Raw genomic sequence first — 17,282 nt, 5'->3', positions numbered from 1 at the left:
AAACATTCAAACAATTGTTGTCTGATAGTTTTTGTTGAGAGAAAAGGGTTACCTGACAACGTTTTCCCTGACCACCCAAAGTCTGTTGTTGTTGTCGCCGTCGTCGTATATTCTAAAAACTCTAGTCTGGGCCCCAAATTTTTCCACGTAAGAAGTTAAAGCCAATCGGGAGAGAGAAAAAGGGCCGTTTTAAGTAAGTGGCTTAGTCGATCGTGTCTGGCGGGTTAGTGATTTTCAATAGCTTCTGGTCGCCTGCAATGGAACACATACGGGACGCGTGTTCTACCTTCTGTTTCATTCCGTTGACACTAGTAAAACAAAAGATAAACTTTCTCTTGAAATCCCTAGGCCCGCGAAAATTCTATACACATACGTACGTGACTGAGTTCATTGTTCGTTCAGCCGATACATTTCGGAACTCCCAGACAAAAAGGAATGAATGCAACCGAGGATTCGATAAAACAACGAAATTATTATAAAGCTGGTTTATTGTTTCTTATACACGATTTGTAGTTATATTAAATAGTTATTATTAGCGCCTCTCTACAGTTGTGTCTGCAGGGATTTGCGAGATGCAGAGCCGCAAATTAGCCGGTAAACATTATTCTTATAAACTATAATACTAATGTCGTGATACATAATTACACAGAATGTGCAGGTACAATATATTGAGTCGCAAAGCGAGGTAAAAATATACCAAAAAATAGAGAAGTATGTAAATAATTCATTATACTATACTAAATCCAATCCTTAATTAATGACATAGTATAATATAATTTGAATATATACCTACATAGGTATTCGTTTACGTATTATGTCAACCGTATGTATTCCGTTCGCAGATTTCCGCGTGGACGAAAAGGGGAAAACACAACGTCCGGAAGCAGGTGTATTAATCCGATGCGCGGGACCTCGCATAAGTCTAAGCCCCTCCGACGGCGTTTTAACTCAAACGCATAATATAAACATATAACTGTATCTATATATAATATATAAATATATATATATATATATTTATATAAAATATAAATACACAAATATATATATATAGTACATGTACGTATTGCGTCTCGGGTAGGCCAAAGTAGCATGATGGGTGTACAGCGGAGCGTTTTATTTGTTCACTTCCGCCGTCGGTAACAAGGGGTTGGAAATCCGTCTCAGGTGCGTTTACGACGAGATTACGCGGCGGCACTGGCAGCGGGCGGACGCGCATTGACATGATAAAACGAACCGAAATTCGATTTCCTCTCTCTTCTGTATGGTGCTAACGTTATATAGGTATACGTCACTGTATATGTATATATATACGTGAAAGGGACGACGACGATTTTTATACGATTCGTCGCCGTACCTTCCCTTTCCTCGCAGCTCGCGCATCACCACCTCTGAAATCACCCTCCGTATCGACTTTACAATCGTTGTCATACCGTCGTCAGCGAGTAACTTACTCGTCAACTTTAGACGCGTGGATAGCGTATAAAAGGTAAAATAGGAAAAAAGATAGTAGGCACTTAACTAGACAATATTTATTCATGTAAGAAACAACTATGATGTATATATTATAGGTATTTATTTTGATGAACATTCAAAGTGCCACGAATTGCGCATAGTATAATACTATTATAATACTTAGTTGTTGTCGAACGATTACCGCTGTTTAGCCTAAATGCATACTTTAAGAACTATAAGTCGTCGTAATTTATATTATACGTGAATTGTTCCCTAAACATATCATGTTTAAGTTGATATCTACTTGAGATTAAGAACTCAGACACACAAATAGCGATCGAGCTCTCTTTCTTACCTACTCTCTCCGTCTCAAAAATAAAAAATATATAATGAAATACAATACAATAATATACGAAGCGGAAACGGTTGGATTCCATCCATATGATGACCTTCCTTCCCTTTATAAAAGTATATTATATATTATGACACAGAGCGATTTCATTACGAAAATCTAGCATTGCGCTATAATGTTATATAACTATCAACTCTATAAAAGATACTTTTCCTCTTCCGAAAATACAAAAACTATGCGTCGTAGGTACAACAAAATCAAATATATAATGTGTCGGACGTTTGTTTACAGCAATCACCCACCCTGTATATATATATATATATCATAGTATATTATATAGCTCATATTATGTACAATATCGTATAGATAGAACGACAGTTGTTTAATTACGCACTACAGAACGACGTATTAATGTTCATTCATTGATACGATAATGGTTTTGACAGCGTATCATTAACCTGTACGCGGCTTCAGCGTTGCCTGGGTCGAGGGTTTAAAAACGCGGTTCTACGTGTACATAATAATAATAAAATATATTACATACACACAGCCCGGTGTGGCACCGTTGGACGATGTTAGTCGTTTTCGTGCGGCGGAACAATAATATATAAATAACGAACAAAAAAAAAAAGCTGAAGTCGACGGGGAACTCACAACTGACACGTTGTAGTCGCGTTTACGTTTTTTTCAACGACACACAAAACCGCGATGAACGTATAATAATATAATAATAATAATACGTATTATATCGTATATTTGATGGTATATTAGATTTATTTTGTTTTTAATTTCCTGCCAATTATTTAAACTCAACGACCTACTGCAGCAGACGTGTATAAGTTATTATTCGAAACGAGGTTTTATGCTTATACTATTTATCGGTTATAATGGTAATATATAATGTTGTGGGTACCTATTGCACCAGGATCGCAGCTCGGAAATACGCATACATTATCCGGTACTCTGAGTGCGTACAAGTATTGTTATAAAATATATATAATACGAGTACATTAGCTCGACGTACATAATATATACGATGAGTATTATATGATTCCGTCGACGAGTTTTTTTGTTTAACTGATTATTGTTTGTTCCACGTTAAAATCGCATGTCGTCAATATCCTGTAGGCGGGTATATCAGCGGGGTGGGTCGCGGTATTTTTCCTCGTTTCTCGCACGCGAACGATATTTATTTTTTAAATTCTAAACCAATAATCGATTAAAATACTATAATAATAATATAATACGCGCGTATCAGCAAATAATTGTATAAATCAAGTTTTTTTTTTAACAAAGTTTGTTATATATATATATATTGATATAAACTTTAATATATACATACTCGTATAACCAGCTCTGTTGTAATAAACTCGACGGAATTCAATAAACTTTTGTTAAATAACGATTTACGTGGAAGTACACAAAACATAATATAATATTATTTCCGAGTTAATATTTATTTTGCCGTTATAATATTACATACCGTATTCAACGTACTATGCAGGTATATTATATTAATTATAATGTTTATCACACGGTCGACGTGATTCAGTCTGACAAGCTACGTATTAAATAAGCCACACTGCTTTCATACAATGGTATTAGCGACAAAATACATAAAATACACATGAGTGCGGATTGGAATAGTTATTATTATTATTATATATAATATTATATTTTATTGTATATTGATTAAATTCATAGTGAAAACATGCGTCCTCTATTTAATTATACTATAGAATAATAATACAATTATAAGATCTATATACTTAAGAGCCATATAAACTAATTACACTTTTTATAGACAGTTAAATTTTTTTAGTGTGTGACAAAAAAACAATTGAGAGATTTGTTAAAAGTTACTTGCCAAAGTTTGTATATCATTTTGTGTCATTATTGTGTAATAGTCGACCCACAACAACAAAGGGAAAACGATAACCGACCGCTGGACCTCAGAAATTTTCTTTGGTGCTTTTTTTCAAATTTAATTTTTTTGAACCCTGTCAAAGCGGAAACCCTGTTAACACGGAAAAATTGCATGGTCCCAAGCGATCCCATCTTATCGAGGTTTTATTGTAGTATGTACCTATAAATTATGATTACGGTGTCTTTTTTTTAAACAACAGTCGTAAAAACGTATTTAAATCTAAAATCAGTATTTTTCAATAATTAACGAGGAGAATGCCCGTAAATTATATTTCACGGGTCCAGTCAGACATATTATATCTACTATAATCAATAACCATAATATTATATATTATTATTTCACATAGAGTTAGCCCTCCCTCTTGCATTTGTCTGGGTACGACGATCTCGTCGAATAGTGACGAGCTATCGTGAAAAATCGATCCGACAAACATTTCGTGAATAATAATAACGTATATGATAAAGGCGGGGTATAGATTGTATTCGGCGCGAGCCGAAACGATATCACCGCGGCGTGCGGTTCTTTTCCCTCGCGGGTGATTTCACCGTTGCCGCGGGGACGCTGCACGCGCGTAATAATAATATTTTATAATAACATTGTGTACCTACGAATCCCTCTCTCTGCATGCGTACTCACGTATCAAACAATGAACTAGTCTAGGCTTATAGACAATAGTAATATAGTGCATGCTATTTTTTTAGGCGATTTTTCTGGGCGGAAGTGTGTTTCGCCAAAATCTATACGGTGACACGATAAGGGTGAACAAAATTAATAGTAGAGAAACCCAAAAAAACGGGTTTTCAGAAATATTATTTTGCCTGTGAAATTTTGTGCTATAATATTATTATTCTGGAATCAAATTTTCCTAATTGACCAAATTAACTTTAGCTGTACAGGAACTTCGATTATATTTCGATCATATTATAAACATTCGGTATAATTTAACTAAATACCAACAAAAACAATTATTTTTGTCTGGGGGAATAATCTTTAAATTTTTATATTCTTTGAACATTTCTTGAAAATCGTCTATTATAATATTCAAACACTTTAACAAGCGTCATCATCTTTGTATACAACAACGTAGCCGCGATTATTGTAATGTACTACCGTGTCCGCTATATGGGTAGATCACGATAATTATTATTACATTACACATTATATAATAATATTATTATACCATATAGTATATCATATACGATAGTTCGTGGGAGAGGTCGTAAAAGTATAATACACGTATTACCGGTACACGAAACGATCTTGTGAGAGTCTCGGACGAAACGAATATGTGTGGTTAATGAAGGCATCCAAACGACGACGATGTTATTATTATAATCATAGATATATTTGGTATTACTTATGTCATTGCACGCGTAGGTTTTTTATTTTTTATAAAATTATTTAATGATGACGCGGAAAGTAGAAAACAACAGAAAAGACGTATTCATTTATTCTTAACAGTAACATTTCCCATAAAAATTTTAAAATGTTTAAAGACAGTTATATCAAAATTTAGCAAATCAACTTTTTTTTCAATAGTAGTTAACAGATATTTTTTTAATTACTTTTGGTAGGATTTTTTTATGGAAAGTTTAATAGCTGAATTATTAATACTATATTAATGGTTCATTTTTTAATTAATTACACTCTCTCAGTAAACTTACCTAATAATTTTGATTAAAATAAAATACTATACTTGTTATTATAAATTTATTTTAATTTTCCGTATTTTCGATTTTCCTAACAAAGTTTAACAGTTCGCTTATTATAAAATATTAAAAATTAAAAAGGTTCAATAGTGTATTATACTTTTGAATATATCACTAGCCATCACATAAAATTAAATAAATAATACGAACCTATGGATGTATATACAAATACTATATATATATATATATATATATGTGTTTAATGTTTGATAAGTGTTTGTTAACTCGTACTCAGTCTTGCTGTAACAGCTTATTGGCTTGCGAACGATTATTCTAACGAATTCGACTAACGTTTCATTGCACGCAAGGTCTATGCGCGTATGACATAACATAATGCTACAATATAAATCGACGAATGTTTAAATGAATGGACTGTAATTTGACTTAATATGCTTTGTCTGGTATTGGACAAGTACACTATTTCATCGTGCAGGTGGGCATTAATACGATGTTAACAGAATGCGATATAAACGGCCAGAAAAGCCTTATATTAGATGACCGTCGTTGATATTGAACAACAATGATTCAACTATTCACATTAAAAAACCAAAAAAAACCATAATATTAAAATTCATTGAAAACAATAATAGTTGTTATTATTTAAAAAAATCAAATTAATGTTGTTATTCGTTCAGTACATCCTTAAAAATGTTAAAATTGTTATAGGTAAATTTTCCATTAAAAATAAAGAAAAAAGTCATTTTTAAATCTTTTTTTTTTTTAATTTTATACTATCAATCCATAATAACAATACATTAAGATACATTTTGTGTACACGGTAGCAGAGACGGAATCCGATCGTAAGTACCAAGCACATTGTACATATAATATAGAGTCTTACACTATAGCATTGATTTCACTTTTTTCCTGTTAAACAATATAACGGGTACGGCTTGGCTTTTAGTGCAGCTCGATGAAAACATTAAAAATAATACTTCAACGGCCACTCGACGCGCGTTTGCGGGTAGTGAAAAAAGAATGAAGAGAATTATAACAAAAAAAAAAGGTTCGCAAATACATATTATTATATATATAATACGCGCACCTCTCGAAAAGTAGTCGAGTAGGACCCACCAACTCGGTTTCTGTGTATATTTCATCGTACTTAAGTGAAATTACCGAATATATGTATTAGCTAGCCCGAAATGTATACCGCCTTCTATATACAGGTATACCGCTAAACGTCACAACAGTGCGTGAAAGTTTGTATGAGCTTTTATTACTTTTATATTTGGTTCAAACAGTCGCTAAATTTAAAAAAAGGTCCAATTTGCATTTACATTGGCATTGATATTACATGATATTTTACCTGCGCTTTAAAGTGTTCTATTTAAAGTGATCGATTTCAAGTTTTTCAATTGTAGGAATAACCGATTCTAGCTTTAGGCATGGTCGTTACATAATAATAACAACAATTTTAAAATTTTAAATTCTTGTTCAAAAAATAAATATGGAAATTGTGATTACCTATAGTGTTTTCTATTAAAACTTAGAAGAAACACAGAGTGTTGAATATAATTTAGTTTAACTTGGGTTTATGCGTATAAGTTATAATTATAGCTTATACATTAATCCTGTAGATAAAAGTACTTTTAAGTTAAAACCAATATGATAATACTACGATTCGTTGATGCGCTTTTATATAAAAAAAAATAATAATTATTCCGTTTCACTTTGCATAAATGAAAATTACAAATTAATTATATTTTTCATTGAATATTATTTAATATGTAGTTTTACGTCAGTACGTCACTTATTTATATACGACCGATCGTTGAATAACAATTTGTAAAAATTAAGAAAGATGTTTTTTTTTTTTTTGTAGAAACAAAGAGGGGCCATAATTTATGCATAAATATATAACCTATATAATATAACCTCCGTATACCGGAACTTGTAATGATTTTAACTACATATTTCAATTTCGTGGGTAGAAAAAAATAATAATAACTGTTTATAGATATCCATTTAATAAAAACGGCATTTAAATCTCTTACAATAAGTTTTATCTCGTACATTAGTGTCGTTTAATTATTTGATTTACATATTAAACATATAATGTAAGCCTCCGTAATATATAGACATATAGTCGGTAAAATTATAACCGGTTTAATGCCTACGGTATAATATTTATATATTGTGTTTTAATCATTGTATTTAACTGACAATTCAAAAACAGCAGTACCTATACTTATTTATTATTAAAATATATTAAAAAATTGTAAATCAATATATTGATTAGAAACTTGTCACGCAAAAGTAATATATTCAAATAAAAAATACTCTTTTTCAGATAAAGGGCGGATCACTGGATTAATAGATCTAATACCTACGATAAATTAAATTGGTTTTATTTGCATTTGAAGTTCATCTGTAAATTATTAGAATTTTAGCCAATAGGTATATCATTCGATTTTGTAAAAGTCGTAGTCTGTAAGTATATAGGAACTGTTATAATTGATATTCGGATTCAGTCGAATCAAATCATAAGTTATACGTAACGGAATAGAATAACCTAAACAATTAAGGTTTTCGAAAGAATTTACCATGATTATTGTACATGGATATGAATTTTTTTGCAAGATTATAATGATGCGTTGAAATGTTTTTGATCGCTGTGTAAAAGAGCGAACGTCCGATTCCGAGAATGCGAGAATTCAATGACGACATATAGGCCGCATACAAATATTTTTTTAGTATATATTAATATAAATTGTAACGAATAGGTAATATGTATCCACAGGAATTTATATTATAGTACAGTATAGTGTTATTTTGTTTGCGAGTGCATAACGCATCGTGCAACGCGATCCCGAAGAGCTCAGACTAATTTTTTTTTTCGGGATAAGCCGATTAAACAGTGGAAGGGAGTTTTACGGCGAGAATGACAGACGCGCGGATAGACAAAGAGAGACGGTGGAAATAAAGTGCACCGGCGTAGGTACGTTGACAAATTAAATGTCAGACGAAATTTCTGCTCGAGGACGTCGTCGTCGGTATAATTATAATATGCGTACATGCGCATAAGATATAATAATATGTATTATTACTACCGCTCCGCTGCACTGATGTTTAATGGAATCGTGTTGCACACACACAACAACATCGCATCGCTAATTAGCCGTCGTTGATGAGTGCGTTATGTAGTAGTACCTTGCTAGTACACCACTAACCGTATTATATTATATCTATATAGTATACCTATATATATTCTTGAATTTGAAAATATATCTCGATGGTTGGTGAAGGTAGGGAATGGAAAACTGTGACGAGTTTATAAGACGCTTATAATATATATATTTATATATTATACGCTTATATATATGTATGAATTATAAGTATATATGTGTGTGTGTGTGTGTGTGTGTGTGTGTGTGTGTGTGTGTATTTATATGTATAAATCTCTATAAAAACGTAAATGTTTTAAGTCCTATAATGGGATTTCAAAAATACGCTTAAATTAATAATTACCCGATCTGTAAGGCTGCATCGTCAGACACGTTATTTGACTACTATTATGAGTTTATTACTATGTTTTAATATTAAACGCAATAATATAATATTTATATATACGTATATTCGTGTATAAATCGAAAAAGCACTTCTTTGATGTCTGTTTGTCTAATTTGCTGCATGTAATAAATTGGTTTATTTATTTATCTAGATAGAACATTATGATTTTATGAAGTATATGTTTTGTAAATTGTGTATATATAGAAAAAGGAAATTATGTTTTATTAATTTTTTAAGAATTTACCCTTTTCCTTCTCTTTATTCACTATCCGGATTTACTGACAGAGAAATGTTCGTTAAAAATGGTTTAGGTTGTTGGAAATAAAAAAAAAGTCAGCGAGTACCCGCCAAAGAGTGATCAACTTTTATTTGAATAAGAACTACCGTCTCAAACGTACTTTTTTTATAGTCAGTTGACTTTTTTTTTCATTCGTTTTATATTACTTTCTAATGCGTTATTGCTTTTACGAATAATTTTCAACTACTCTAACTGCGAATGCGGCAATCAAATATCCAAAAAGTATCCGACAAATGGTTAATTTATTGAGCAAGAACGTTATTTATACAGATGAATACGATATTGGATAATAAAGTTTATATATCTAAAAACGTATTATACTTATAACAGTTTAAACTTTACAATAATTAACTTAACTTTTAACGAAATTAATTTCAAAACACAATATATACATATATATATATATATATACACAAAAAACATTATTTAAGGAATTAGAAAAAAATCCAAAAATTAAAAACGTTATCTTGGTTTAGTTTTGCGAGAATCGAAAACATTTGCAACGGATCATGAAAAATAATGTGAAAATCCGAGGCGATAACAACGACATTAAGACGAATAACACCACCGTGTGACGGAGATGAATGAGGGTCACGACTAGGATGGACAACCGTATAGTGCGCGACTTGTGCGGGCTCTAGATCGATAAGTCGCGTGATTTTAATCAGAGTGGCGTTTAAGGAGAAAAATGTATAAACCTTTCTCTACAGTCGTTCCCTTTGCCACTGGACACGAACGGCGGACGACCTAAGTGCCGTTAGCTATATGAAAGACCCTTTCCGCCGTAGCGCGTCTAAAATATCTAAATTATGGGCGCCGAATGTTTATGACAGGCTCGGAGGGCAATTTGTCCTCGGAGCCCATATTATATTATTGTTTGCGTATATTATATTATTATACATCTCCCCGGGAGGATGCATTATTTTGTCGGGACCAAACGGCAAACGCGCCATCGAAGTTCAAGTGGGCGTTCTCGAGTATATATATATATATATACTTCTGAAGTCGACGGTTAAATGGCATGATCGCTAAACTTCTTCGGTCTTCCCCATTTCCAGCATTGTCTCCATAAACGCGCATAGCCATGGACAGCGTCAACTTTTATTTTTATTACAACGTGTGCTCAAATCATCACCGTTAGGGTAACTACCATACGAAGTGTACAATCATCCTTATAATATATTAATATTATATATACCTATCTATTATAAGAAATTAATACCCAAATATAGGTATAGAGTCTTACACCCTTGTAAACACATACTTATAACTTTGGTTAAATAAAAACATATAATGAATATAAAAATTGAATTTTCCAATAAAATCATATTTCAAGAATATTAAATGAAAAAAAATTATTGATAGAGATTATTACAAACAGGCTGTATATAATATTATATACGATAATTGCAGGATGTTTTTTTTTACTGCAGAATATTTGTCGAGAGCGAATTTTCTCGGCACTCATCGTTTTCTGTAGTAAGTTTACCTTCCTACTAACGCGTGCGTAAATTATTTTTCAAACGTTTTTCGGTGTATTTTATGTACCGTAAACAAATCTAAATCGATTATAGTATATATACCTACGTTATATTTGATGTGTTTCTCGCCAACGATTTTATCGCGATTTTCTCTTTAACATTTTTTTTTTCTTTATGACTGCAATCATTTTTGATTAGTTTCCTCAAATATATTATTTACGTTTACGCATCCAAATCTACTATGTATTTTATATTCAAAGGATTCCTGTGCAGCAATGCAAATAAAGGCAAATAAACTAATGTCAACGACTAAACGGCGAATAAGGAAAGGTGAAATAGAAATATTATATGTTTACATGCTCCAGCAATACAGCAATACATATTATACAATATTATAATAGTATACAACTTATTGACAATCTCCAGTGCATACGATAGTTCAAAATCTGAATTAATTTTAAATGATTTACAACAACATATATAGAGATCGCGCCTTTGTACACAAGATGAGGGGTCGCCCGCAGGGCAATGTCAAGTACCTATTATTATTATTATTATTATATAGTCTATCCGTCTAACTGCAATTATACAGGCAGGAATAGAATAATAATACAGTATATTTGCAAATAGCCATATATTAAAGCATATTAAAATAAATATGTGATGAGATCGTTGCTCACCGGAGGCATTTGTGCGTGGTTGAATTTTTTTAAAATGGATAAGTTAGGAGTTTCAATAATATATTGTAACAAATACAAGTGGCTTTGAATGTAATTCGTGCAAACGCAGTTTTCCGCAGCTCCGGATCGTATAACTATAATATTCAAATAGAAGGGGAGGCTTGTTGAACTTTCGAATAATCCTCCAATTTAACAGCTAGTAAGTATATATTACTAAGTTATAATACATGTCATTTTGAGATACGTATTAATGTGAAAGATTTCAATACCTCTAAGAAATGCGCTACTCGCTACCACTAGAGCACTAGAATTATAGACTATCGAATATATATATGTATCCTACGAAATAAATGTGTACAGATTATCATTAGGTTACGTTATAAATTCGAGTTGTAAATACGCTCGAGCGACGAAATCATGTTTGATCATCGATCTACATCAGACTGCATAATATTAATTGTATACATAGTATTACATACAGCCGTGTATATACATAATATATATAAGTACTAGTGCGCCAGCACGTGCGTTGTCCGCGTAATGTGGCGGTCATATTATGTTATTATGATATTGTTTTTTTGCACATGCAATAGTCGTGTGTGCGTGCGTGCGTGTTCAATCATTCGTATCGAAATGTGTGCATGCAGCGCGGTATAATAATATATAATTCACAGTCGACGGTTCGTCCTCGCGAAAGGGGAAATACTGCGACGTTTTATACACACGACCTGAACACCTTCCCCTACACAATTCCCATTAAGCATATATCGTATAGCTGGTATGACATATCGACGCGATTGACTACAGTCATTGCAGTGGTTATCGTTCACGTGATATAATATATAATATATATTAGTTATATTGCGAAACGATATCGTAAAGCTTTGTATATTTATTTTCGTCTATAAAGACGTGATTTTAAATTTACGACATTTAATATATCTGTCTAGCGGTCTAGCCGTTATCCAATATCATATAAAGAATGTGCCACTGCGTTTTTCCACATTCAACATACAATATAATATACGTATTTATATTTTATATTGTGTGGAAATCATGGGAACCAAAAAATATTAATTGAACGATATCACGGTAATTGATAATAAACGACAAGCTTCAATGGTTAAGTAAACAATTATAATAATTTAAGTATCTTCATCAGGACCGGATCCTTATTATATAGCTTATATATATATATATATATATATATTAAACCTTCTCAGTAATTGGTTCCATAGCAGTATATCTAAAATCCATTCAATCCATCTCATTTCTACATAACGAGAACTAACGTAGTATACACTATATACGTCTTAATACAATGATTTCTATGTATAATCAATAATCATTTATTATAGTAAATAAATATTTCTGTTAGGGTTTATAAAATCAATTTAATTTAATGTTTAATTGTTTTATATACTGTCAATTTAGTTACAGATACATAATATTACCAGTCGGCAGTATAAATTCGTACATTATTAATATGGTAATGACGTTTATCGGTGCATGGAAGTCTTTGAAGGATATCACAAAGAACTCTCACTATGGACACGTTTACTGTTTACATACAATATGCATGTATATACGCGATTACAGCACGTTTCGCATTGCTTTGTATTTTATGATATACGTATAGGTAATGTATATTACATTAGTTACATATATATATATATATTTATATTATATTATGTTATACTTAGTATAATTGCCGAAAACTCATAAAAAAGACAGCGATATCATCATCATCATCATCGACACAGCCACTACGCGCACCAGGTGCATTTCCTCGTAAAAAATATGCTCGCATAGTATAATATTATGAATTATGATATTATAAAAAACTACTTTTACATTATACATAAGCTCCTATATACACACATAGTATGGCATGTACATCCGCCCTTTAGGGTTTCTCGTGCACTGTTGAAAACACGCCACATACTCGCGTGCAAACAATGGTTTATATACCTATGTACAGGTTTGGTTCCCTGCATATTATATATCGTCCCCAAAAACTTTTATCCCTCAAAAATCGTATTCTTCAAGACTGTCGTGAAAAAAAGCAATAAAATAATATGGATTTCGCGGTGCACATACGACTTACGAGCACAAATAACGACATCAAGACTACTCCTACCTCTCTTTCATCCCATTTTTATATCACCGGTCGGCTGATGGAAAACGGATGTACGACCTACCCGCGATGAGTGCGTATATATAACAATCCGCCCAATTAATCCCGAAGACAACGTGGTTGTAGGTACCACGATAAACCTGCAACTGAGGGGTAGAAATATTGCTCCAAGTACCTATGTATGTACATAGTATGTGTATGCAGTGTGTAACTAAACGCGTGAACGAGTACGCTGACCCGTATGACTGAATAGCACGCACTAGACACACAATGTACATAACGTACTTGAAGGATAGAACGCATATAAGACCGCTCCAGGCCATTAGTGGACGATATCAGTAAAGGGGAGAAAGAACAGAATTAAAAGATGCGTGTAAAATATGTTATGTATGAAATACGTCCCGCAGTCCTAATTCCAATTGTTCTACTATTTACAACCACTTCAGAAAATATTTTATTATAATTTAATAAACTGTGGCATAGAAATGTATAATTGGTAATCTAAATTATTTATAACCAACAGTTCTGCAATACCACGAATTATTTAACATAGACCTGAGATGTAACACCAAAGTTACAAATCGCATCAAATTTTGTTGAATAATTATATTATAATCAAAGATTTTTACGAGATAACTTCTAAAATTCGATTAGTTAACAGGGTACATAGTGACGTGAAAATAGATAAATTCTAACGACCGTTAACACATGTGTGAATAATATATTATTTTATTATTTACTACTGAAAATCTGTTGTTATTATAGATCGCCAGCGTCTTCGTCGTCGTTAAAGAATAATATTTACGCAATGCGTACTCACATTATATATATATACAGATACAGTGTAAGAAGAAGTGGGTAATTCGTGGCCAAATCTGACTATATATATACGCTATACGCGCTATATGTAGATGCTAAACATATAATAGTCACTTGGGAGGGGATTGCCTGTCGTTGCCTCGTGGTCCCTTTGGGTCTTTTCTATTTTCGAACGCACATATAATATATTTTAGCCCGGTATTTCACTTTAAACATATATCTATATATTATATACTAGACGTGGAAGCAGAGGGACGTCTACGCCAGACCCGGTGACATTATTATTATATTATTTTTATTATATACATTTACGCTCACACGCGCACCTTTCTAACGACGTGAGATTTAACGCTGACACGGCCGCTGGTCCTTATATTTATTATATATATTGTGTGCGTGTGGGTTGCATTTTATGCCTCTCGATATAATTCACCTTCCCCTAAATAATATAAATACGTATAAACACGTATACATGTATACGATATGCTGCGCATAGCAGGGGCATGAGGATCGCCTACCACTCCGAAACCCGCCGCCTACAACACCATCCCCACCAATACCATTGTCGGTCCTGCCGGAACCCAAACAATTCCGATTTTCCGGTGGATAAGCGTCGTAGCCGTAGCTGCAGAAGCAGTGGTCCGACATCGGCGAGTTTGTTTTCTCCCCATTTGCGTCGAATAAATGACCCGTACGGACGAAGAGAGAGAAAACCTTTTCTACACGCCCATGCACGTAGTACTACGTATATACGGTATTCACACACAACAATATACACGTGGTGCAAAGACCAGGAAAAAATCTCCAGCATAATTAATATTCAAGGCTGGGTGTTATATTATATATATATATATATATATAAGACGAAGGGCGGGTGGGCAGGTGGGATGATGATGATAGTCGCGGGTGAGTACTTTCAGAATTTCGAGTTTCACACGAGCAAAGGTCCCTTTCTGCATATATATATATACATATGATATACACGCTCATACACACACTTACCTACACAAACGAGTCCATTGTATTATGTATTTTACAGCGAGTATACGCGTGCTCACATTATACATATAGATATATATGTATATATACGTCAATGTGGATACCACGCGCGATGGAGGTGAAAACCGCAAGATTTATGCGCTTAGCGTGGTTGTGCCGTTTTAATTGAGATTTTGCAGTTTGTATACATATTTGTTTATTTTTTCCCACGCATAATTTGCGGTCGTTTGTCTTGCAAATAAAATACACCGAATGGCAGTTTAAACTCGAAGCCCGTGCATAGACTATTTATATTAGCGAGAGATTACGCCAAACTTATAAATCAATAATAATATAATTGTACGAGTTATAATATTCCATAAATAAGCTCTATTAAATATAAATTAACACATTATTGGTACTATCAAACATCAGCAAAATCAAGAGGCTATCATAGTTGTTTGTATAGTTCTAACTTCTAAGTTTAGTAAATCGTTACTAAAATATTAAGCAGTTGAATATAGAGTCATAAATACAGCAAATTTGAACAAATAATTCAATGCAGTTATATTATGGTTTGAAAGCGTAAAGAAATTAAATAAAATTTTTTACCTAAAAATTAGACATTTTTTCACCCCGATTGGAATGGCGTAGTATTGTGCTATACTTATATGAACTTTATTTTAATTTATTATTTTTTAGGGAAACATTATCATTTATCATAATATTTTACATGATCTATACAATTCAATATATTTTATTATTAATATTATATTAATAATATGTAATTCTATTCTCGGTTTATGTCATATATATATATATAAGACCATTCCATGGGACCCTTATATTATATACAACAAAATCAATAGTATAACTATTATATGTGCATATTATATGAATTGTATAAATAATTGACATTTTTAAACTGATAAAATCTATGAGCATTATACATTATAATATGGATTTTTATTCTAATATTAAGCATTTGGCAAATTTTTGAATCTAAAAAAACAGTATAATAGTGACTACCCCACTATGGTATTATATTTAACTTGGCACTATCTACTAAAACAGTACATGTTTATTTTATTTTCGTACATTTAATATATATCTGTGTGTGGCCTTTCGGAAAATAGATAACAACCAGCACGATTGGTAAAGAGCGATAATTATATGTAAATTGTTAGACGGGTTTTAAACGGAATATACATATTTATATATACATAATATACCATATAGGTAGATAAAAGAGAGTTAAAAGTAAAGAGAAAAAAGATGGAATGAGAGCTGTGGTTTAAAGGATTTCCCGCAGAAACGCCACTGTCCTTGGTACCCGGCAGAGTGGTATATATTATATAAATAAAGTAAAACAGCGGTGTAGTAATGGCGGTATATGGCTTAAGTACATGATCTCTTTTAGATATATATTTTTTCGCTTGTTTTTCACGCCTTCCGACACCATCCCCACTCGTCTCCGGGATTAAGGTCTCCCGATAATTATAACGTCTGCATGCTGTGAAAGGGCACGAAAAGCTGTAAAAGCAACTAGCCGGTCGTTGTGGTATATATACGGGACAGAGACCAATTTATTAGCTGTCCGATGCGGGTTACGCGATTGGCTTTGTGCCTGACACCACAGCCGCGCGTTGATATTCGCGACTGCCGGGAAAACCGGGTCTCTCGCACCACCCCCGACCATCAATAATTGTTAGCGAAAGGCGCCAAAAAAATTCTCCTTTGCTATACACACACACGCGCACACACACTTATACACACAATAAAAAGCACGCAAATACGTTTTTCTGTGAGCGTTTTAAAATCCTACGGTTTCAGCTTTTTCTTAAATCCTGATAAAGTGACGACGACGATACGATAATACTCTAATATTATATAGGTATAGGTATATAATACGCGCAACACTTGGATCTCGAAGGAA

At 32.7% G+C, this 17,282-nt stretch overlaps 1 protein-coding gene across 4 annotated transcripts in view; it reads right to left on the bottom strand.

Moving 5' to 3' along the window:
• The window catches only part of LOC113552755, a 206,821-nt gene that overhangs the window by 51,809 nt on the left and 137,730 nt on the right, over window positions 1–17,282 (bottom strand). The window lies entirely within an intron of this gene.

Source organism: Rhopalosiphum maidis, chromosome 2 (assembly GCF_003676215.2).
Source record: "Rhopalosiphum maidis isolate BTI-1 chromosome 2, ASM367621v3, whole genome shotgun sequence".
Classification (NCBI taxonomy): domain Eukaryota; kingdom Metazoa; phylum Arthropoda; class Insecta; order Hemiptera; family Aphididae; genus Rhopalosiphum; species Rhopalosiphum maidis.
The sequence above is the reverse complement of the archived record's forward strand: the minus strand, read 5'-3'. Positions and strand labels throughout refer to the sequence as shown.